The 25,422-nt window shown below is 39.1% G+C and overlaps 1 protein-coding gene across 1 annotated transcript in view; it reads right to left on the bottom strand.

Annotated features, from left to right (window-relative positions):
* LOC101746051 (neuroglobin) overlaps positions 1–3,222 on the bottom strand; it is a 142,682-nt gene extending 139,460 nt beyond the window's left edge. Inside the window, exon 1 of the mRNA XM_004926782.5 lies at positions 3,121–3,222. The gene's annotated coding sequence lies outside the window, so the exon portion shown is untranslated. The remainder of the gene's footprint in view (positions 1–3,120) is intronic.
* Positions 3,223–25,422: the final 22,200 nt, after the last annotated feature.

The raw sequence follows: 25,422 nt of genomic DNA, 5'->3' as shown, positions 1-25,422 counted from the left end.
AACTTTGAAAATTATTGGATCTTAGCAGGAACTGGCTGTACCTGTCCGCTTCGCAGGGCATTTAAAATTAACATTTTTATTTCTCACCCCCACAACTGGTGTAGGGAGTCCAACACTTATATAAATATTAGCCTATCCATTAAGTACATGTATTTTCTACATGGGTACCAAGTTTCAAGTCAATCGGATGCATGCTTCAGTAGTTATAACGGAAAATCCGTAAAAAAGATGTGTGGTGTCGGGGACACCGGATAGGAACAAAGTTCCTTGTTATAAAAATATTAATTTTAAGTTCTATTCGAGGTATAAAGAAAATAAAACTGAAGGTTTCGCAACAACCCACGGTCATTCGGTAACGTGCGAACTTATTGTGGTACACTTTATTCACGGTTGTTCGCATAAGAGTTAGTGTATTGCGCAAACGAACGCTCTGAGATCGTGGTCAATGAATGATAAAAAAATATGTTAATTTTTTTACGTTATTACAAAGTTAAGTCGTACACTGTGTGCATTACTAATAAAAGTCTTACGTTACGGACGTTTTTTCCCGGTTAGGGTACCGCTCGCATCGTCCCATAATGAACTTCGTTCCAAAACCACTGTAGATTTATATATTAGTATAGATATTTCAATATATTAGTATAGATTACTTTTAGGAGATCGTTAAAATATCAAACACGTATAACAGATTGACACAATCGCTTATTTTTCTTTTATCTGCCCATGCTGCTCTTTCTAACGCATTTGGCTTTTGGTCTCGTGATGGGCAGCTGCCAACACGTTGCTCTGTGCATTGGCTCAAACAATATCGAAATACCAATCGGACACTGAGTTCCTTTGTTTATTGGCAAAAACTGCTAATCAAAGCTGCTATAAATGTATGAATTTGCAGTATTCGGGTATTAATAACGTTATTTATATATTAATACGTGAAGCAAAAACTTTGTATCCTATTTTACGAAATTTTCGCGGACGGAGGAGTATGAAATTTTCCACACTTATAGAGAATATAGAGAAGAAGTGCACAATGCTAATATTTTTTTTAAAATAATTCATAAAAGATACATTAAATCAATAAAGAAAACATTACACACACTACATACCGTGTATTTGACGCGCACACGCATGCATACTATTTATTATCAAACTTTTGTTTTTGACGTCTGTTGTCAAATTGAGATTAAATATTGTATGTCTTTGTTAATATTTTTTATAGTGTAGTCTTGGCGAAATTTGTGATTATAGAAGTATAAAATACAATCATAATAGTGTTCAAATTTACAATTCCAACTAATTATAGTCGAATTTCAACTACTACGAGGCCACTAGTACAGCAAATAACGTGTACATAAATGACGTTTAAACCGTCAAGCTTGGAAATTATTTCATTATTTCGTTTTTCATAACTGGAATTGACAATTGACAATTTTAGACTGGTGATAGGACCTCTTGTGAGTCCGCAGGGGAAGATACCACCGCCCCGCCTATTTCTGCGGTGAAGCAGTAATTCGTTTCGGTTTGAACCTGACCTTAGAACTTACATCTCAAGATGGGTGGCGCATTTACGTCGTAGATGTCTATGGGCTCCAGTAACCACTTAACATCAGGTAGGCTATGAGCTCGTCCACACATCAAAGCAATAAAAAAATTTTTCAGCAATGAGATTCATGTTGTGACGTATACCTAAACAACTTCACATCAAATGGGCCGCGAGCTCACTCAGCCATAAAAAAACCTTGAACTAATACAATCACTTCATCCTTGACCCTCAATGTGTCCACTATTCATTGTCGTATCAAGAAACTCTAGTAACGACTTAAGATCAGATGAACTATGACCCGTACGACCCATCTTAGCTTGTAAAAAAGATCAAGGAAAATTCTCTCAAATAACCCCAGAACTACAAAGGACAAGTCCCTTGGGAGCTTACTGTTTCACTTACAAGCTTACTGCATGAGCTCTCTCATCAATTTTCGTGGAGACTTTTATATCGAAACAATAGAACTGCGTTATCTATATTTATATATACATTCATACTAATGAAACATTTCTCACGGGGTCACCGAAGTCATCGCGAGGTCATTTAACTCAATCGAGTCTGTTAAAATTCGAACCTGATTTTAATTGGTGGAATAATGAGATTTTATAATAGCAAATTTAATTTTAATAATACATGGATAGCTTCGTGTATATTTGGTAAGAGAGTGTTAACTATGAATGTGGAAGGCTTTTAGGAAGAGGTAGACCTAAGAAGAAATGTATGGATTGCGTGAAAGACGATATGTGTAAGAGGGAAGTGAGCAAAGAAATGATATATGATAGAAGAGTATGGAAGGAGAAAACATGTTGCGCCGACCCCAAGTGACTGGGAGAAGAGCAGGAGAATGGATAGCTTCAACGTTTTATGATTATCTTAATAGTATTATTTTTTTAATTATTCGAGTTCTAGAAAGATTTAATGCGTCATTGAAGTCTTAAGTTAATTTTAGTCTGCACAGAAGAAACAGGTCCGAGAAACAAAAAAGTGAGAACTTCGTCCTCCTAATTAAGATTCTAAAAACAATAGTACTATAAATTTTATTATGGTAATGTTGGACCTACTAATTTTTGTACATAGTGGATATATCGGTTAAAGGTCGAAAAGTTACATGGTCTAAGTTTTGTCTCGTTAAAATGACACGTATTCATATTTATTTAGGGTTAATAATGTAAAACGCGTGTGGGGGCGCTACGTACCTTCCTCTAGTAAGCTATGATGTATCGGAAAAAAAGAAGGAAATTTATATAAAAAAAAAAAACTTTAAATGCATTGGCATGTTTTTTTTGTCGTTTACCTGTATCAGTGATAATATTTACAAAGAAATATTTACCACATCTTTAATACTAACAAAATGATATACTTGTACATATGTATAGGTCTTCGAATTCGTCAAAGTCATCATCGACGAAGCTAACTAACTACATTAAGAATATTATACAGTTTTCGTAGCAACCACACCTTACGACGTATCTCTGGCTAGTCCTTAACAAGACTAATACATCCTATCCAATAATCTGCTTTCGATTTCCCATCATAAAACTAATACACAAAACTATGATAAATAACATTTAATAGCTTACCAGTACACAACACTACACAGCACTACACTTATACATACTACACAGTGCAACGCGCGCGTGCTAGAGACGGGCGCACGGAATGACTCGCGGCAGACACTGAAAATTTAGGCTTCAGCGGAGCGAGATCTATAAAGGTGTGAGTTACAACGAGTGCACGTGAACATTAAATTCACATTTTACTATTAACTGACGAAGAATAATAATAAGAAACTTACTGGTGGTAGGACGTCTTTTATGAATCCGCACGGGTAGGTACCATCACCCTGCCTAACGAATCATTATCACCTATCAACTGAATTGGATATTTTTACTTGTAAATTTTTTATTTTTTTATTTGTTTTTATTGCATTCGTTGGTAGACGAGCTCACAAATCACCTGGTGTTAAGTGGTTACTGGAGCCCATAGACATTTACAACTTAAATGCGCCACCCACCTTGAGATATAAGTTCTAAGGTCTCAGTATAGTTACAACGGCTGCCCCACCCTTCGAATCGAAACGCATTACTGCTTCACGGCAGAAATAGTGATGTTTATAAAAATGTTCAAGGGTATCTTCCATGTTAATAATAGATTAAGTAGTGTACAATCGTTTAGGCTTTATTGTGAGTAGAATTACTTTCATGACATAAGAAATTAGAGTACTTTTCGCTAGCATATTATTTTATTCCATAGTTATAAGGAACTTTTTTTTTTATTACTTATATGGATGGACGAGCTCACAGCCCACCTGTTGTTAAGTGGTTACTGGAGCCCATAGACATCTACAACGTAAATGCGCCACCCACCTCGAGATATAAGTTCTAAGGTCTCAGTATAGTTACAACGGCTACCCCCACCCTTCGAACCGAAACGCAACTAGAGAATTACATTTGTCAAAGAACCTTAAGCTTTTTCATTAAATTACCGTAATAAAACCGGCCATTACGAATAAAGCGATCTTGGGTGAGATAATCGTTAAAATAAAGAATGTTTTTATATAATTTTTTTGTTTAGATATTTTCAAAGTCGACTTTAATGGACGAAAGCTGCTCTCGTTGTGCCAAAGCTGTGGAGCGCATCGAGCTAGGTGCGACGTTGGTTCGTTGGCACGTGTCATGTGCCGCTATTCAGAGCTTTCTTTAACTGTTGATCTAAACGAGATTCATTCGTAATTAAAAGCACATCGGTTACGGAACATCGAAGCCAATAGAATATTAACATAGAAAACTGCATATTAGCACGTGTATATGAAGCAGTAACTGAAAATGAAGTTATTTGGGAATTCTGATTATGAGTGATGGTAGAAATTATAATTGGCGTAATTACTGGTGGTAGGACCTCTTGTGAGTCCGCGCGAGTGGGTACCATCACCCTACCTATTTCTGCCGTGAAGCAGTAATGCGTTTCGGTTTGAAGGGTGGGGCAGCCGTTGTAACTATACTTGAGACCTTAGAACCTATATCTCAAGGTGGGTGGCGCATTTACGTTGTGGATGTCTATGGGCTCCAGTAACCACTTAACACCAGGTGGGCTGTGAGCTCGTCCACCCATTTAAGCTATAAAATAAAAAAAAGTCTGATTTTATGATTATCTTGACACACCACGTAATGTATTACATTTAAAAATCTGCCAATGCACGTAGTTCATATTCTCTTACAACGCGGGGAAGGTATGCTCCAGCCCTCCTAACTTGTGGGTAGATGTTTTTCGAATTTACTAATATTTCAATTGTAGGTATAGTTGTTATGTGATATTGTTGATTATATTTTTAGCGTCATAAACCATATAACGTAATTATGCAACTGTAATTTACGATTTTTTTCTTGTTAAGATGGATGGACGAGTTCACGGTCCACCTGGTGTTAAGTAGTCACCGGACCCAATAGGCATAAACCACGTTAATAACGCTACCCATCTTGGGACATGAGTTCTAAGGTCTCAAGTATAGTTACAACGGCTGCCCCACCCTTCAAACCGAAACGCATTACTGCTTCACGACTGAAATAGGCAAGGTGGTGGTACCTACCCGTACGGACTCACAAGAGGTTCTGCCACCAGTAACAAAATATTTTCAGAAATTTAATCTGAAAGAGTCTTAGAGTTCTTAAAATATGCAGTCAGAAATTATTTTTTTTTCCTACCTATGCTGATAGCCTTGAGAGGCTATTTCAGCTTCACCCTAACGTTTGTAGGTGAGCTCACGGGGCTCAACCGGAGAATTGCTAACACTGACCCTAGCAAGAGCAGTCCTTCGCAGAATCTACCACCGGATCGGAAACGCGACCCATTGAGAAGATCCGGCGAGAAACTCAGTGGGCTGTGTCTATGGGCTAGTTCGCTCGTCGAACCCTTCGTCGCAAGCGACGGGTTCGACGAGGACGGTGACCGGGAAATTCATAAAGGCATACGACAAGTTAGAGCTTCTTAATCAATCACTAATCGCGTTATGGCAAATGAGAGGTAATTGTACTACAGTCTACCTGGTGTTAAGTGGTCACCTGACCCAATAGACATAAACGACGTTAATACCGCTACCCATCTTGGGACATGTGTTCTAAGACAGTTTTTACAGTACTGCGGCTGTTCCGCACGTCAAACCGAAATGCATTATTGCTCCTTAGCAGAAATAGGCAGGGTGGTGGTACTTATCCGTGCGGGATTACAAGTGGTAGGGTATCGCAGTTAGTTAGTTAGTTCGTTAGTTTTTATACAAACAGATAATAATTAGAGGGGAAATCTATTTAGCTTAATATAAATCGAGTGTCACAACTTTCCAATATCTGAACTTGAATGTTGTCATAAGAATCCAACGTTGGACTCTTTTTAGTCTGAGTAATTCAATATCTAATTCAATCTCTCGAGTCTTTTACGCGTTCTGTAACGTAATTTCTGTGAAATCTTGCGCCTTTTAACTGTAAAAGGCTCGATTTTTTTACATCGACACGAATGTAAGACACCACTTTGCAATCACATTGGCATGATGGATCAGAAATAGTACTCTAAAATTAATATGAATTCGAAGTAGGTATTCAAAGCGATTCAGTATTCAAGTTCGAAAATCAATTTTTATTTTTTTTATTGCCCTTATAGGCAGACGAGCATACGGCCCACCTGATGGTGAGTGGTTACCGTCCCCCATGGACTTCAGCAATGCCAGGGGCAGAGCCAAGCCGCTGCCTACCGCCTAATACTCTCCACAAGCCTCTTTTAAAGAAGGACATGTCATAGCGCTCAGGAAACACCGTGGAGGGGAGCTCATTCCATACCCGGATGGTACGTGGCAAAAAAGACCTCTGGAAACGCACTGCCAAAGTTTATAACCAATATATCAACCGACGGCTAAAGAAAAGCTCAATTTGGCAACAAAAAAGTTTTACAACTACCTCACATTTGTGATAATACGATTAGTGCTTAATTTAAAAGCTCTTAATTATCCTATGTCTTTACGAATTTCTGACTGCTTATTTTAATCGGCCTAAGGCTCTTTCAGATCAAATTTCTGAAAATATGTTTTACTGGTGGTAGAACCTCTTGTGAGTCCGCACGGGTAGGTAGCACCACCCTACCTATTACTGCCGTGAAGCAGTAAAGCGATTCGTTTTGAAGGGTGGGGCAGCCGTTGTAACTATACTGAGACCTTAGAACTCATATCTTAAGGTGGGTGGCGGCGTTTCCGTTGTAGATGTATATGGGCTCCAGTAACCATTTAACACCAGGTGGGCTGCGAGCCCGTCCATCCATCTCAGCAATAAAAAAAATGCGAATAGTTAACTTTCAGATGATGTAAATGATTTAAGAAGGGTTACGAAAATGTTCTATCCTCATTGTTACAGTTGCAACGACACAGAAAAAACAACTATTTCCCAGTTAAAAGGAGATTGGCCGCGAACAAAAAAAGAAACATTTATTTATGAAATTAAGATCTCGATGGTAATATCGTAACATTTACTTCATCCGCTATTCAGCAAAGCTTTCGCTATTTCCGTCGTTATGTTGGCCGTACGTTAACTCAAGCCATTAAGAATGGAGCTTCCATATTTATATTCGTTCTCGAGCTTTTGATGTGTGCTTTTTTCATGCTTCGAAATTATGTTGGAAGCTACGAAATTGCTTCATGTCAGACTTCGATCAACAATAGTAACTAGATTTCGGGTCGGTGCATAAAATCCGTCTCGTCAAATAACAGCGCACTTGAAATGTGAGCTGTTATTTTGTTTAGTTCACTTCAAACACAGCCAATGTCAACCCGTCTCACAATACCGCAGTGTGTATTCAAAAGTTGCAAAAATAAGGCCCGAAAAAGCAATTTAACGGCCGGAATATCTTACTTTCGGTAAGTACATGAAGTATAAACTATATTGTAAGCTTTAAACTTATAAATAATATTAAATTTTGAACAAAATTACCGATTTTTAACCACCGCTACAAATGTTGGCCAAGGCTCGGCCAACACTTGGACAAACTTTTGCTTAACAGAACAGTAAATGCATGGAGTAGATTTGTGTTGTAATAATTTTTTAAAATTTGTTAGCAGCACTTCAAAATTAGTTGGTTAAAATTGGTTAATGCTGCTTTTGTGTCTGTTTGTTGGACTCTCATTAGATACTTAGCTTTCCATTTTTGGAGTTTACTCCTTTAGAATCGATTTACATATATAGGCCCGGGGTATGAAAATCGTACTAGCATGTCACACGAAATGCGTTATGCGCCTGATTGGCTCCTGATTGCGTGATGCGTGCGCGCGCCAATCAGGAGCCAACGCGCGGCCGCGTTATCGCAGGTGACGCCGGGCTGCTGCGCCGGCAGTCCGCCACAAAGCCTCGTACTGATCGCGCGTTTCTCTCATTATTGTATTTTCATATATTTGTTAGTCGTTTGTTTTGTGTCTCGTTAATTTGTTAATAATCTGTAGTGTATCGTGTTGTCGTAATATAGAACTATTTCTCGTATTGTTTCGTTTAATTTTTTATATCCAGTAAACTCCAGTAGTGCGTCGGAGCGGACACACACACATTTTTTATTTTAGCTTTCCTATCAATCACGTGTGCAGAATGGATCTCGATTGTCGCCAGAGAAACAAGAGATGACTTTTATAAGCCAGCTAAGATCTCCGCTTATTGACACTGGACATCTTTGCCTTCCGTGCTCACGGCTACTGAAACGTGGCCGAAACATTGTAATAAAAATACCGCGCTTGAAACCGTTTAAACGTTGTTTTATTATGTGCACTGGTCGCGAAAACTTAAAAATATATATTACACAAAAACGTAACGCTAATAAAATAATAAGTAATGTATAGATACCAACAAACATACATTTCCAAAACATAAAAAGTAAACAACTAAACTTTTACTTTAATTCATTAATAAATTATTTTAGTGTTAAGCGCGACTCCCTTACCTCCTGTAGTAAATAGAAATCGGCATTTCAAGAAGCAAAAATAAATAAAGCAAAACGATGTTAGTTCTCAGAGCAGTTAAGGGAAAAGTTACTTTATTTGTTGCTATTTAAGATTGATTTAACATTAAAAGTTGTTTAAAATATGTCTTTTTATTGGTAAGTGACAGGAGTAATTTATTGCTTTGCTCGTTTTATGTGACGAATGATCGTAAGTATTAGATAATGTTTTGGAGATTTGTGACTTTATTACTAGGTGCCATAGTTGTTATTAGTTTGAACGTAAAAGTGTTTCAAATCTTTTTTCTCCGTTTGTTAGTAAACGAATGTAGCTATATAAGTATATATTCACGCGGACAGTTTTTGCTTTAATTTTGTACGTATCCCTTTATCTAGTTACTATTGTTGATCGAAGATGTCAGATTATAAAAAGAATGTTTTCGACGTTTTGATTCACGACCAAACTTTTTTGTATGGTTTTCTTCACCTTATATATTATGCTCAATAAGACATATTTAATTTATAATAAATATATTCGTATTTACTGATTAGGCTGTTTGATAGATCCATTCTTATTAGATAATGACGAGTTAATGTTTTTAATCTCGTGGGCGAACTCGCATGGGCTTCAGTGACCAGCAGCAGCAAAGACCCAAGCTTCTTTTAACACATGCTTCAAAGAGAGCAAAGCAGTACGACGAAGAAGAAAAAATGCTACTTAAATTATGTAGAGCATTCATTTTCAAGTCTCTACATTAGTTTGGAGCATGTCCACGACTCCAAAGTATACTCCAAAGTAACCATTCGGAGAGTACTTATGTTTAAAGTGAACATTTACTTAATACCAATATTTTTTTTCCCTGTAGGCAGACGAGCATACGGCCCACCTGATGGTGAGTGGTTACCGTCGGCCATGGACTTCAGCAATGCCAGGGGCAGAGCCAAGCCGCTGCCTACCGTTTAATACTCTCCACAAGCCTCGTTTGAAGAAGGACATGTCATAGCGCTCGGGAAACACCGTGGAGGGGAGCTCATTCCATAGCCGGATGGTACGTGGCAAAAATGACCTCTGGAAACGCACTGTGGATGACCCCAGTGGTTCCAGGTAGTATGGATGAACTCCACTCCGGTGGCGGGCGGTGCGATGGTAAAAACAAGATGCCGGTATCATCTCGAACAATTCCTCAGAGCACTCCCATTGGAAGATACGGTACAAAATACAGAGGGAACCGAAGTCCCTCCGCAGACCCAGAGGTTCCAAACGATCCGTGAGAATGGGATTATCGACAATCCGAACGGCTCTCCTCTGTATGGAGACAAATGGAAGAAGCTGGTATTTGGGAGCCGTGACGGAAACCGTACTGTCGGTCACTCATCAGCTGGCGATCTTCAACCTACTTCAGGAGTTGTATATTTATTATTCGCTCCATCGCCTTGGAAAGCAAGGAAGTTATCGCGATAGGCCTATAGCTCGATGGGTCCGACCGGTCACCCTTCTTGGGGATAGGGTGGACGTGGGCGGTCTTCCATGAAGACGGAACCCTGTTAGCGCAATAAGAGAGGCGATACAAACGCGTTAGCGCAGGCGTCAGCTCAGGGGCGCACGTTTTCAGAACCACTGCAGGGATGCCGTCCGGCCCAGTCGACTTATGGACGTCCAGGACTCGGAGCTCCCGCCTGACTGCACACTGTGTGAAGCAGATCTCCGGCAGGGAGCTATCACACCGGGGGATGTTCGGTGGTGTGAGACCCCCGTCGTCCACAGTCGAGTTCGAGGCGAAGAGTTTGACCAGAAGGTCAGCCTTCTCTTTCGCACTATGGGCCAGACTGTCACCGGACTTGCGTAGTGGTGGGAGACTAGAGCTGCAAAAGTTTCCATCTGCAGCTTTGGCAAGCGACCAAAAAGCACGGCTCTCAGAGGGATAGCTCTTCAGTCGCTCGCCAATTCTAGCAACGTGCTCCGATTTCGCCCTGGCAATAACCTTCTTGTAGGACCTGGAAGCGGCGTTATATTTCCGCCTTTCCTCTGAGATGTTAGGATCCCGACGTCTCCTGGCATCATCCCATGCAACGTATGCGGACCGCTTGAGGTGTGCAGCATCCCTGCTGGCATTGTTATATCAGGGTCTGCTGCGACCCACAACGGGCACTTCAGAGGAGGCGATAAACAATTCCATCCCCTGGAACACCACGTCTTTAAGACGGTCCGCACAGACGTCCGGATCAGCAGAGGAAAAGCAGAACCGCCCCCATGGGTAGGATGCGTAAAATTGCGTCTCCGTCAGAAAAAGGAGGGCAGGCTGCTCCGTCTCAAGATGGTGGTGTACGGCGTCGAGGTTGCTATGTAGGTCCCTTACATTGCTGAAATCCACATGTATATTGAATAGTTACATATTATACGTTACATATTGAATAGTTAGAGGAAGAGGTAGACCTAAAAAGAGATAGCTGGATTGCGTGAAACACGATATGTGTAAGAGAGGAGTGAACGAAGAAATGGTATATGATAGATGAGTATGGAAGGAGAAAACATGTTGCGTCGACCCCCGGGGACTGGGAGAAGGGCAGAAGAACGATGTCGCTGATGATATTCAATAGTTACCAGCGCCTATGGACACTTCAACGTGCTTCTTTACTTTGCTCTCATAACCTTCCAGATGTCAAATGGCTATAGTCCATTGACGTTACAACGTGAATACCGCCTTGCTCTTCGAGACATAAGGTCGAGACGTATTGGAGAATAGTATTACCCTTCAACGTCCGCTAACTTCAAAACAGAAATAAACAAGATGCACGACCTACCTAACAGTAGGTAAGCGGTAGGCAGCGGCTTGGCCCTGCCCTTGGCATTGCTGAAGTCCATGGGCCATCTGCCTACAAGGGCAATAAAAAAAAGGTAACCACAATTTGTCTATCACAATTAGCCTGTATTACAAAGTCTAACTCATCTACAGATCTTGACGAATATTTCAAAATATCTAGGCCATGACATTTATATAGAATTTCAACTTGCCATCTAACAAGAATCTTCCCTTCAACTTTGTTTAGAGAAATACATATCGGAACGTCCGGGGAATACCCCAAACTTCGTTCAAGGTCTTTGATTAACGGCTTAGAGGTATTTCTTAAGTTTGTGTATCGAATTAGTTCAATGATAGATATCTGTTATTGTGCTTTAAAGACAGTCTAATCAACCATATTTCTGTGGAGTAAATCTGTGACAATTATTATTTTGGTGTGATCGTCTGCTTGCATTATGCTCGAACGTTTAGGAATAAGGTATGCTGTGGTAACCACACACCAGCACACCATGACAAGTGGAAACAGGACTGAAGAGGTCGTTATAGCTGAAATCGGCCAAGGAGGATTCGATTGGACTAAGCTAATGAGAGCATATTAAAATCATTTAGCGTTTTTTTACGTTTGAAAGGAAACAATTTGTAAGGGTTTTTTTTAAACCACACTAAACAGAGACACACGTTCGAGAATCTTAATACATCAAGGGCTTTATTCTGACCGAAGGAGGATGTAGCGTCCTTTGTCTTTTGTAATACGTCATATGTTAAAGTATAATTCCGAAAATAATATTTTTCGGATCTGTGATACAGTTTTTGTTAATCAAAGCTATTTGATGTTCAAACTCTGCTCTTTCAGTCGTACTTCTCGTGTTTGAGACTTCCTCCATCCACGACCTACGTCTTCATGATGCTGTGCCATCTCATCCTGTTCTCGGCTACTCAAAGCGTATCGAAAACAGTTCAAGGATTTTAACTTGGCTGTCTGACAACGGTAGCTACCCGATGAGCTCAAGATCCTATGGTATTAAGTGGTTACTGGAGCCCATAGACATCTAAAACGTAAATGCGCCACCTACCTCGAGATATAAGTTCTAAGTGCTCAGTATAGTTACAACGGCTACCCCACCCTTCGTAACGAAACGCATTACTGCTTCATGGCCGAAATAGGCGGGGTGGTGGTACCTACCCGTGCGGACTCCCAAGAGCTCCTACCACCAGTTATTATAATTTTTCGGGTTTGATTTTTACTACACGATGTTATTCCTTCACCGTGGAAGTCAATCGTGAACATTTGTTAAGTACGTATTTCATTAGAAAAATTGGTACGCGCCTGCGGGATTCGAACACCGGTGTATCGCTACACACGAATGCACCGGACGTCTTATCCTTTAGGCCACGACGACTTCAAAATCTAAATCCATTACAAAAAATCACTCTAACACATCGAAATAACATATGCCAGTTTCAATTCGCCCAAGCTCCCTCTTCCAGTGGGACCAAATAGCAATACTAATGACATTCAAGTCACCAAGAAGCATTTCCACTTCAAAAGAAAGGATAAGTGAATGAAATAAAAAGGTGAAGCTGTCGGCTTGGTGCGAAAGACTAACTGATCGAAGTCGGCACAATCGGGCGACTGATGCGAACTGTGTGCCCCCAAGGTGGATGGCTCAAGATAAGGACTGACGAAGGAGCTTTACCGATATATTTTTTTTATTGCTTAATTGGGTGGACGATCTCACAGCCCACCTGGTGTTAAGTGGTTACTGGAGCCCATAGACATCTAGAACGTACATGCGCCACCCACCTTGAGATATAAGTTCTAAGATCTCAGTATAGTTACAACGGCTGCCCCACCCTTCAAACCGAATCGCATTACTGCTTCACGGCAGAAATAGGCAGAGCGGTGGTACCTACCCGCGCGGACTCACAAGAGGTCCTACCACCAGTAAAAAATACGCTTTTATTAGCCTCAGACGTATGTATGTTATGTAACGGAATCTTTGAACATGATTTTGAACCCCTTCAAAACGTCGGATTAACTCGAAATTTGGCATACTTATTAAGGACCAATGACAATTCAATATTTAAAAATATATTGAAAATATTGTAATTCAACTAAAAAATAAAAAATAAATAATAATACTAACAAAATACGCTCTTATAGAAAATCCAACTAAAAAATTGAAAATAAAATTTAATAAATTTGAATTAAAAAAATGATTTTATTGTAAAAAAAAGCGTGAGGTGCATGGTATTAGTAGTTATAAATATTTTATGAACAGATATGAGTAGAAGGGTTATTTTGATAATATCCTGAAAAGCACCCCACGTTTTTTTACAATAGAATCATTTTGTTCTTTGCCCTATTTTTAATTCAAATTTATTTTCTATTTTTAGTAGGATTTTCTATTAAAGCGTATTTTCTTAAGTTTTGTTAAACTATTGTTTTTCACACTGAATTAAGTGATGAGACGTTGCCACGTGGATCTGAGACCGGTATTACGCAATACCACTGAGACTTCAAGTTATCTTACTTAGTTATATACTTCAAGTTAGATTGTAGTATTCACGTTACGATAGTGGAGGCCTTCAATAATCATTTAACCCCAGGTGGGCTGTAAGCTCGATCATTTTTCAAACAGGACCATATACTTGTGATTGAAAAGATTATGAACACACAAAGTAAATTTTTCTTAATTAGAAATCATAATGGAATCAAAAAATTTGCTTAATAACTTTATTTATTGCGAAGTACATCCAGTATGCTAAGAAATCGTTTTCTCTTTTGTTTTATGTCCGTTTTTGGATTAGACAGTGAAAAATGAAGAGCCAACAGCTTGTAGCATGGCGCGTACTCCTTGTGGACTTGAATACAATAGAGCTTTCGACTGTACACTGATTTGTAGAGACACCAAGAGACGTGTGAAATGTAGAGCTTACGTTTTACTTTAAAATTTTACGTAGAGTTGTTTTATTTATTTATTTATTTACATAAGTACTGCCACATCACAAACATCTAACATTGAAAATAAATTTAAACTATTTAATTTAAGGCCTGATGCACGTGACAACAATGGCGTACATAGCATTGGCAATTCATCGGCTCGAAAATTGAATACAATAATAATAATAATAAAAAAAACAGTACTATTTGTTGAAATATTAATAAAAATGTCTAAAAATGTCATGACATATCGAAAAGAAGAAAAGAAGAAATGTTAATATAACGTCAAGCAACAACAAGTCAGTTATAGAACAAGAAATGATCAACGATTAAAGTTAAAGTTAAGATCCCCTTTCCCTTCCCTTCCTACCTTGTCCTTAAATACACGCAACTTGTCGTGGAACACATCAAGATCGGGCATTACTGTGATGAGGGAATGATACTCATCAATTATTCTACGGAGAGGTGCCTGCCGTCCCAAATTAGATTTTACAGGTGGGGTGTAGAAAATATATTTGAGTTTCCCGCGAGGATAGGTACGGGGAACCCTTAAAGGCATGTTCTCTAGAAAGTAGCTACACTGATATTGACCGCTCACGACTTTGTGGAAGAAGGACATGTCCAATAAAAGTCTCCGTTCACGAAGAGAACACATTCGAAACCTAATTAGGCGCTCTTTGTAAGGATTTCTGTGCGAAAAACCGCTAGAATTATAAGCTAAGTGCCTAGTGAACGCTCTTTGAATGCTCTCAACGCGTTGCGAATGCACGGCATAATACGGATTCCATACAACGCTGGCGAACTCAAGTTGACTGCGCACCAAGGTTTGGTAAAGCATGATTTTGGTGCGCTGACGCCTAAATCCGCCCGAGTTTCTTATTAACTTATAAACTTATTATCTTATAAACATTATGCATTCGATGGAAAGTTGCGCTTAGAGCTCTTAAAGGTAAAACATATTATATATATATATATATAAAGTATAGTATAGTATAGTATAGTATAGTATAGTATAGTATAGTATAGTATAGTATAGTATAGTATAGTATAGTATAGTATAGTATAGTATAGTATAGTATAGTATAGTATAGTATAGTATAGTATAGTATAGTATAGTATAGTATAGTATAGTATAGTATAGTATAGTATAGTATAGTATAGTATAGTATAGTATAGTATAGTTCACAGTATGTAGCTTTTGTACCGTATGTGCTTCCAACTTTCACTTTCCTTTGGTTGAATAAAAATAAAACAATGAATAGTTTAATTGAACATCACAAGTGCCTCTGTAATTACCACAATGTCTCACGCTTACAAAGCAACCTCCTGCTATTGTTCTTGATGATGCGGATCTGTATCGTCTGTTACTTGAACTCTCTCAGGTATTCATGATAATTCAAATTAATTGTTTTAATCTCGCAAATCGAATGATTAAATTTAATTGTTTCAATATTTAATGACATTATAACTTACATAGTGTGATATCGTCAGTGCGACTGTCGTAAGCTCCCGGGCGTCCGAAGGTTGCACTTTTATTGACATTTTATGATGGTCATAAGGCAGTAGGGGACTTGGGCTACAAACAGTCTGATAACGGAACGGGTCTACAGTCGCATTACCGACGACAACGGATACAACTCCTTCACTGAGCGGGGCGAGAGGGGGTATGCTCGGGAGGAACAGACTTCCCCCCTTTCAGATATCCAGCGCTCCACAATTTTTTTTTTATTGCTTAGGTGGATGGACGAGCTCACAGTCCACCTGGTGTTAAGTGGTTACTGGAGTCCATAGACATCTACAACGTAAATACCGCCACCCACCTTGAGATATGAGGTCAAAAGTCCCAGTATAGTTACTAGATAATCGTAAGAAGGAAGTGTTACTTTTTTTTTATTGCCCTTGTCGGCAGACTAGCTTACGGCCCACCTGATGGTGAGTGGTTACCGTCGCCCATGGACTTCAGCAATGCCAGGGGCAGAGCCAAGCCGCCGCTTACTTTAAGCTTTCATGGAATCTAAATAGCGACGATAGCGCTTAATCCATCAACTTTATCTGTAAATGTTACTAAATAAAAATGCGTTTCAGTAATTAAATATAGGTAGTTCAACTATAAATTACAGTTACTATCTCATTCGAGGTCCAGATGACAACATAAATTCGTAAAAATGATCGAGTGGGTCTGTTAAGAAGGCCATTTGGCTCATTCCACTTCGCTAAGGATCAGAGGTTGCCTTAATTGGAATTTGTGGCGACGTATCTATCATAATTAGCTAATTAAAATTTGTTCCGATTAGTTTGGAAGCATTTAAAATTTTCTTTTCCTGTTTTTCAGTTTCCGAACTGGGACAAATGCTTTTAGAAGGGAATCATCAGGCGATTCCGCTTGGCCATAGATCAAACATTAATCCAAATACAGTACAAATTAATTAGTTATTAAAATTATTCAATCAGCTAAGAAAAATATCCAAAATTATCAAATTAATCCAATAATCTTTAAATACAATTGAACTTTTTGTGCAAATGTTGCAACAACAAAATTGCAAATGTGAAATGCGTTTGCACTTTTCGGCCGTGAATTATATTATTTATGTTTTATGGTTTTACATTTTTTATTTTTTATTCAGTGTTATATTAGTACTTAAAACACATTTTACACATTGCAGATACTGTTCTGACCTAATCCAAGGGCTATAGAATGGCTTTTTCTTAATCTCGGTGCCCTACGAATACATAGCCGAGTTGGAGATGAGTTATTACTGGTGGAATTCCGTTGTATCAAAGACTTCTTTCATTCCGTGTGTCACTAAGATAGCGCTAAGGGAACATCGGGGCTTGGGCGTGCCATAAATGAGTCCAGTTCCAGTTGTGAAGAAAAATACGTAAATATTTTGTAAGGTTTGTTGTAAAATAATGAAAATAAAATTTATCATGTTAAAATTAAGACAACTTTCGGATTGCCAAATAGCTACACTGTTAGTGGGAGCAATAGCAGTAGTGGAGGCGTGACATAATAAAAAAGGCGGTAGTCTGAAAAAATGGAATAAAAAGAGGTGTATTTTGTAGTGAGCACATATCTAAAGATTGTATTGCTTAGATGGGTGGATGAGCTCACAGCCCACCTGATCTTAAGTGGTTACTGGAGCCCATAGACATCTACAACGTAAATGCCGCCACCCATCTTAAGATATAAGTTCTATGTTCTAAGTGGAGTTACAAATAAAACAATACAAAATTAAGTGAACTATTGCAATCTGTGTATTTATTTCTGGTTTTGGAAGTGGAGTACTACAATTTGAAACAGCGGAAATTTTCATTCGATTAAATCTGAAATTTTAAATCATGACTCATCATGGTTACAGTAACGCGAGAAACAAAGAGATACGATTTCGCACGAAGCTGTGATATAGATTACTAGATTCACCAAAAATTTCGTTTAAATGGCCACCAATGTAGGTACGTAATTTGTCATTTATTTTCAGTTAGTCATCTATACATATAAATAAAATTGGAGTGCCTGTTTGTAATATTGAAATAACCGCTTTTTACTACATGCACATGAATATATATACGGTACATACACCAAAATTACATTTTTTACAACTTATGTCTGTCTGTCTGTTTGTTCCGGCTAATCTCTGGAATGGCTAGACCGATTTTGACGGGACTTTCACTGACAGATAGCTGATGATATAAGGAGTAACTTGGGCTACTTTTTTTAGATTAGCTTCGCCTCGCGGCGTCATACAATAGCCGCGGGTAACATCGCGGGACTCAGCTATCAATAATAAAAATTAATGTTTCCGAAGCGAAGCGAGGGAGGGTCGCTAGTTTTATAGAAAATTCCACGCAATGCTATCAGATCATTAACTCCTTTAAACACTGTAATATTTCATCATTTTCGAAGCAACAAACTCCCGTGTTTTACCCCTAAATGTTACTATCAAGGAAAAACATAACAGGCACATTATTTCTAATCTATTCTGTTCCCTTCGCAATAACCAAAGAAAGAAAAAAACCGAATTAAATATCAGGTGGAAAGCTCATCGATAACTTTGACAAACGATATCCTCGCGCCGGCATGAGTTAGCTTTCGGTCGAACGGAGAGGCCCTGTGAAATATCGATAGGTTTTATGAGAAAGCTCCAGAATAAATTACGCGAACCTGCTCACATTTTGAAATAAGCAATTTTCATACGTCATCTATTGTAACTGTGGATTAAGCGCCCATAATTGTGCAAACAGAAAAACAAAGACATGTAATGAGATACTAAATAAATAAATAGCTGGGATCAAATCACCTAGGGACATCCGGTCCCAAATTAGGATCCCCTGTGTTGTAGGTACCAGAAACTGACACATATCCTTATATGTGTTTAAATGTATACTTATATGGATAATAAACACCCAGGCAAAAAGCAAATAAACCAGTTCATAGCACGAATATTTGCCCGATCTCCATGATGACCTGGAGCTTGACTTCATCAGTAAGTATATTTAGTCGGCATCAGTGCGCCAATTTGAGAAGGCGGCACGACACGAAAACCCTGTGGTCGTAGCCGCCGGAAATTACATAACCGATCCTGCGGACTGAATGGTAAACAGTCGACGTTGCCCCAAACACATCATTTCGGATTCTCCCTATCATCCACTAACGGTGCTTTTAGGTACATACCTCAAGCACCAGTCACCGTTTTCGCCGGATCTTTTCAGTGGGTTGCTTTTCCGATTTGGTGGTAGATTCTGCGAAGCACTGCTCTCGCTAGGGCCAGTATTAGCAATGCCTCCGAGAGCTCACCTATACGTTAGGGCTACGCTAACATAGCCTCTTAAGGCTATCAGTGGGGTAGAATGAAATAAAGTGGCAGACAGACTACTCTGCCGTATTATTGAGTAGGTCGCAGTGGACCTGTGAATTGTGTTATGTGTCGTGATCAATTATGAAATTGCAAATATCAACAATATTCCTTTCTAGTCCGATTTTTTGTTTCTGTTTTTTAACGTAGATATCGTCATCAATTTTGAGATACAAGGTCTATAGTAAATCGGTTGCCCTTCCAATTAAAACCCATTACTGCTTTGCGGCAGAAATATTCAGATTTCTGGCACTGAGCCAAAAAAAGCTACGAGCTTCACATATTGTCGGCAACTCTGACATGTCAAATATGCATTTTGAGATTCGAAAGGCAATCCTTACTTCGCGACAAAATTACGCTTAGATATTATGAAATTCCTGTCTAATCTCGAACACTGTGTTTTTAGTCGACAAAAAAAGTAACTTTAAAAATATTCAGTTATGAGATTTGTTAGGTAAATTACTTGAAAACCATCTCTCGTACCTTAATCTCACTAAGCCGCATACATTCAGTGAATTGGTCACGATTATATAAAGTCAAATCTCATCCCCTGAGTATTAAAATTTCGTGGAACGTCAAAGCCTAACAGACTTAGGCGTGTTCGGAAATGAAGGTTGGCAACCCTATGCGAAATGCCAATATCAGTTGAGTTTGAGCGCCCCGCTAGAAGAATGTCACTTGGTAATTTAACCTCACTTTTAAACAGAAGAATGAACGGCGTGGTCGTGTTGCCAACGTCGCTCCAGCCTCGCCACGTTCCGATAGTAATAATAGTTTTATTTATTAAATTTTCTAAATACACCTGAAAAGTGTATATCGAAAATTATTTCCGTGATTAACCATGGAGACGACCTTTTCGGTAATAAAAGCGTACATTATGCGCCCTCATATATACATCACGACACTTGGCTTAGCATCCTGCCCTTCGAACAGGAGCGCAAAATTATGTCTCGCCTGAAATACGCAGCAATTATACCAGACTTTTCTGTGGAGAACTTTTTTATAGCCGGCTCATTACGCTACGAATTAGGGCTGTCGTTCTAAAGTTTAATCGCAGCCCTCGACATGAGATTGTCCAACAGACAGGTAATATATTATCTTTCGTCATAATAACATTTTGTTCGGTGAAAAGGATAGAAAGCCAGGTTTGATATGGGGGGATGAGATAAAATACACAACTGGGTCCCAATTAGAGGAGGGTTGCTAGAGATGGAGAACAATGGAAGATCTTAGAGGAGGTCTATGTTAAGAAGCGCACTGAACTGGGAGATACTATGCTAACAATTTTTTTTTCTGCCCACGCTCGACCTGTATTGGACATAGTCCTTCCCCAAGGTTCGCCACAATAACTGATCTTCCGCAACCTGCATCCAGTGGGTTCCCGTGAGCTTTAGCAGGTCATCGGTCGACCTCGTGCGAAGCCTCGTGCGCTTTCCTGTACGCGGTTGCCACTCTAGAACTAAACTAAGCCACCCAATACATAAAACAATTAAATCAACAATCATAAAAGTTCAGGATAAAGGACTTATCGAATCGATTGGAGGGACTGATTGAACGTTTTGTACAAAACAGCGAAGCACGTATTCGATTATGAAAAACGATATATTTCTCGATGGCTTTATTAAGAGATAATGTTGTCAGGGTTCGAAATGATAATGGCTGCTAATGTCTTTATTTGGTATGCGATCATTATTACGGTTAAATTTCTCTAAATATATGTTCTAAATTAGAATTGAAATCCCAAAATATACACGAATGAGTATAAAAGCAATTATTCGTTAATAATCGCGACGTTTTGCTTCTGATCCAAATATCATTAAAGCACGTTCACTTTTTTGTCGGACCCCTTTTCAAATGTTATAGAAGATGGCGATACTCACGTTGCCTGACATACGCTCCAGTGAGGAGGTTTGGAGGGTGAGACCATCGTTTCCAGTTGAGACTTCAAACTCAAGTTTTAACGTAAATAACGGCTATGGTATCTATGGGCTCTGATCATTTAACACAAGGTAAGCAGCATTTTAGTTCACCCATTTACGCAATTATATAAAAAAATACGATACATTTCCTTTGTCTAGGTACAAAAACATTTTAAAAATCAATGAATACATGCGAACAAGCTCTCGAAATCCCAAAAAAAATTCCATGTACAAATAAATAAAATAAAGAGCAAAACAATTTGACAAGCACCGACACGAATACCACAAGTCGCGTCATAACGCAAGCAACCCTTGTGAGTAAATACGTCGTGAAACAAAAGGGCAAATTACAGTTGAGTCCTCACATTACTTAGAGTGGCAATATTTACAGAGACTGTCTCTGAGACGAGCGGGATCGCACGATACTATATAGGTTCATCTTGACATTGAAATGTATACAATGAGAGGAGATTCAAGACATTTTTAGGTTCGTTTCCCAGTTTTTTTTTATTGCATCTATGGGTGGACGAGCTCATAGTACACCCAGGAACGTCTTAAGCTAGGATGGGGCCCTTGGGCACACAAGAATTGAGGCCTTTAGGAAAGTAAAAAAAGCGAATTATAATAACATTTTTTTACTGAGTATGACCATTTATTATAGGTAATCAAATACAGTATGATATGATATGTCATTAATGATATTAGAATGCTGCTGGATTTTTGGTTACGATTTCGATAACGGTTTCTTTCGGGATTTCTGTTGAGCAAAATCTTCTATTATAGGCATAGTATATGCCTTATGAATACCTTCTGATTACTGATTTGTGAAAAAAGTGTTATGTGCCCGACAAAAATGTTTTGAGAATAAACGTGTGAGAGAAATTGTCGGTCTTTCGGGGGCCCCTGAGAATGAGGGCCCTGGGCACGGGCCCCGTGTGCCCTTATGGTAAAGACGGTATTGAGTACACCTGGTGCTAAGTGGTTACCGGCACCCATAGGCATACAGTTTATTGGTGGTAGGTGCTCTTGTGAGTCCGCACGAGTAGGTACCACCACCCTGCCTATTTCTCCGTGAACCAGTAATGCGTTTCGGCTTGAAGGGCGGGGCAGCCGTTGTAACTATACTTGAGACCATAGAACTTATACCTCGAGGTGGGTGGCGCATTTACGTTGTAGATGTCTGTGGGCTCCAGTAGCCACTTAACTCCAGGCGGGCTGTGAGCTCGTCCACACATCTAAGCAATAAAAAAAAAGACCCATTGAGAAGATCCGGCAAGAAAATTCTGTGTAATATAACAAATTCGTTACTGATTTTCGACAAACATGTTGAGTTTTATTCACACATTTAAGAACCTCTATTAAAGTATGTTCAACAAATAATTACTCAAAGGATATTCCCGTTTAATTAAGTTCCGAATGGTACCTGTCGCGATGCTCAAGGAATTTGTTTCCTTAATCCATGGAGCTACAGTCGTAAATGCCTTGCCAAAAGAAATTTGGTTGTGTAGCTTAATTATCTATTAATCCGGGCTTAAATAAATTAAAAACAGTGAAGACATTACTTTTTGGAGCGGTTAGATTGCATTTTTTAATCTGATTGATTCTTAATAATTTGAATAATGAAATTCTAAGGAAACTAAGACGTATTACGATGTAGGAAAACTTTGTAGTCATTTACTTACCTTCATGCAATTCGGTTCATTTTGCATCGCCCTGCATCAGACTAGCGCTGAATTATTCAAATGGTATACAAAGGCGATTCAGCGAGAAATGTTTTTGGAACGAAGTTCCTGATGGGACGATGCGGAGGGGTACCCTAACCGGGAAAAAACGTCCGTAACGTAAGATTATTATTAGTAATGCACACAGTGTACGACTTAACTTTGTAATAACGTACAAAAAATAACATATTTTTTTATCATTCATTGACTACGATCTCAGAGCGTTCGTTTGCGCAATACACTAACTCTTATGCAAACAACCGTGCATATCTTGCCCGTTTGCCTCTTAGTTGTTATAAAAAAAAAAAAAGAATGAAGTGTACCACAATAAGTTCGCACGTTACCGAATGACCGTGGGTTGTTGCAAAACCTCCAGTTTTATTTTCTCCATACCTTCAATAGAACTTAAAATTAATATTTTTATCCGTTCCTATCCGGTGTCCCACGACACCACACTTTTTTTGTTTTGCCTACCTACTGCTAATGACCTCAAGGGGTTATAGCTTCACCGAAAAGCGATCTCACTGGGCTCAGTCTGGGAGAGTGAGAAGATCCGTCGAGAAACTCAGTGGGCTGTCTGTGGGCTAAGTTGCACGATAAACCCTTCTTGGCAATCGACGGGTTCGACGAGAACGGTGACCGATGCTTGGAATGACTAAAAGCATCGATACTGGATCGGGAGGACTCGAAATGCTTAGGGCGACGGCGACTGTATGTCGTACTATCGTCTGGATTGAGAAATGCAATACAAATTTGAAGTATTTTTGTTTATTTCGCGTATTTGTTTTGATTATTATACTATTTTGTATGTCAGAGTAAGTGCGCTATTTATTTATTTATCATTAGATACTGTACACTTTTGCTGAACACTAATACACGAGACTATTATACAATATTTAATGCGACTGTATTACACGCCTTTACTTTTTACTTTTTACGCCTTTTGCATTAGACGCCTTCAGCTCTAACACTAGGAGCAGGCTTACGGACCGCGGTACCCGTTCTCGTCGAACTCGACAAAGAGTTCGACGTGAAACCTAACCCATGCATCAGCCCACTGAGTTTCTTGCCGGATCTTCTCAGCGGGTCGCGATTCCGATCCGATAGTAGATTCATTCGTGAAGCAGTTGCTCTCGAGTTGTTAGGTCTCCTTCGGAGGCGCTCGGGCAGCTGTTAGCAAATCCCACCCTTCTTGGCTGAGCCGTTGCTCGCTTGGCGTGGTGAAGCTAGAAAAGCCTCCGGGCCACCAGTAATCCTTCAATAATAAAAAATAAAAATAAAAGTAATGAATCGGTAATTTCTAACCTTACTACATTAATGTTAAGCTAACTTTAGCCGGCACAGTCGATATTGATTTGCAATCAATCAAATAGACATCACATAGTACTGTGTGAGCCTATAAAAAATCTGTAAAGAAAAATCCTCGAAAAAGTTAACTATATAAAATATATTCTTCGCCAGGCCTCTCACTCCGGAATCCACTTATTTTCGGCGAACATTCCTAACGTCATTTAGAGAAACGAATTCAATTCTCGTACACTCCGCGACACTTGCTTAGGAAGCTGTAAAAGTTGGCGCCTGATGAAATAAGTTTAGCAATATTTCACAACGACGTATACGCTACGCTCACCTTTCACGATGTTGTTTATTTGCGCGGGCCGCCACGTTTACGAATTCGGCTTATTTAGCGTTTGTTTTTCGATCTCTGGTGAAGTTTAGGGCGACGATCGTTCTTTGATCGTAGATAATTAAGTTAAAAGCAATTATTTGTTTTTGTTTTCCCTAGATACATACTCTCTGGTAAGCCTAAGGGACTATCCCAGCTACGCGCGGACGGGTAATAAGCAATTGATCAGAGAATTTGCTTTAAAGAGCAAACAAAAATAGGAAGAGAATCAAAGCTTACTTGTATTTATGAAATGCATTTTAAATAAAGAAAATTCGAGTTACCTCTAACCTCACATAATGAATTTAACATCCCGGACGCATTAGCGTTACCGTTAATACTATTCAAGTCTCAAACATAGACCTCGTATCATCTAAGTTCCCTTGAAAAACATTGTTTTTTTTTGTCTTCAAATATTCAAAATATAATTTATAAAAAGCTCTCGGAAGTTCCCGAATTTTCGTTATTACGTTCATGAAAATAATTAATAATCATTTGAAATTTGGGGGACGTTCTAGAATACCACTTTTAATACTCCCAGTCTTAAGAGTCAAATAGACTTACAACGAAGAATTCGACGAGCGAACTAACCAATAGACACGACCCACTGAGTTTCTCGCCGGATCTTCTCAATGGGTCGTGATTCCTATCCGGTGGTAGATTCTACGAAGCACTGCTCTTGCTAGGGCTAGAGTTAGCAAACTCGTTAGATTAGAGGCTCGTAAGCTCACCTATCATCCGGCGAAGCTGGCATAGCCCCTCGGGGCTACCAGCATCTTTCAACAAAATAAATTAAGGCGCAAAGTGCCAAATAAGCTGTAGACATTTTTCAATACAATAAAGTACGCGTAGAGTGACAAATAAGTTGTAGCCATTTTTCAACACAATTAACTACGCACAAAATGCCAAATAAACTGTAGACATTTTTCAACACAATAAACTACGCGTAATGTGACAAATAAGTTGTAGACATTTTTCAACACAATAAACTACGCGTAAAGTGAGAAATGAGTTGTAGACA

Source organism: Bombyx mori, chromosome 18 (genome assembly GCF_030269925.1).
Source record: "Bombyx mori chromosome 18, ASM3026992v2".
In the NCBI taxonomy this organism is placed as follows: domain Eukaryota; kingdom Metazoa; phylum Arthropoda; class Insecta; order Lepidoptera; family Bombycidae; genus Bombyx; species Bombyx mori.
Note: the sequence above shows the minus strand (reverse complement) of the source record. Positions and strands in the feature narration are given on the sequence as shown.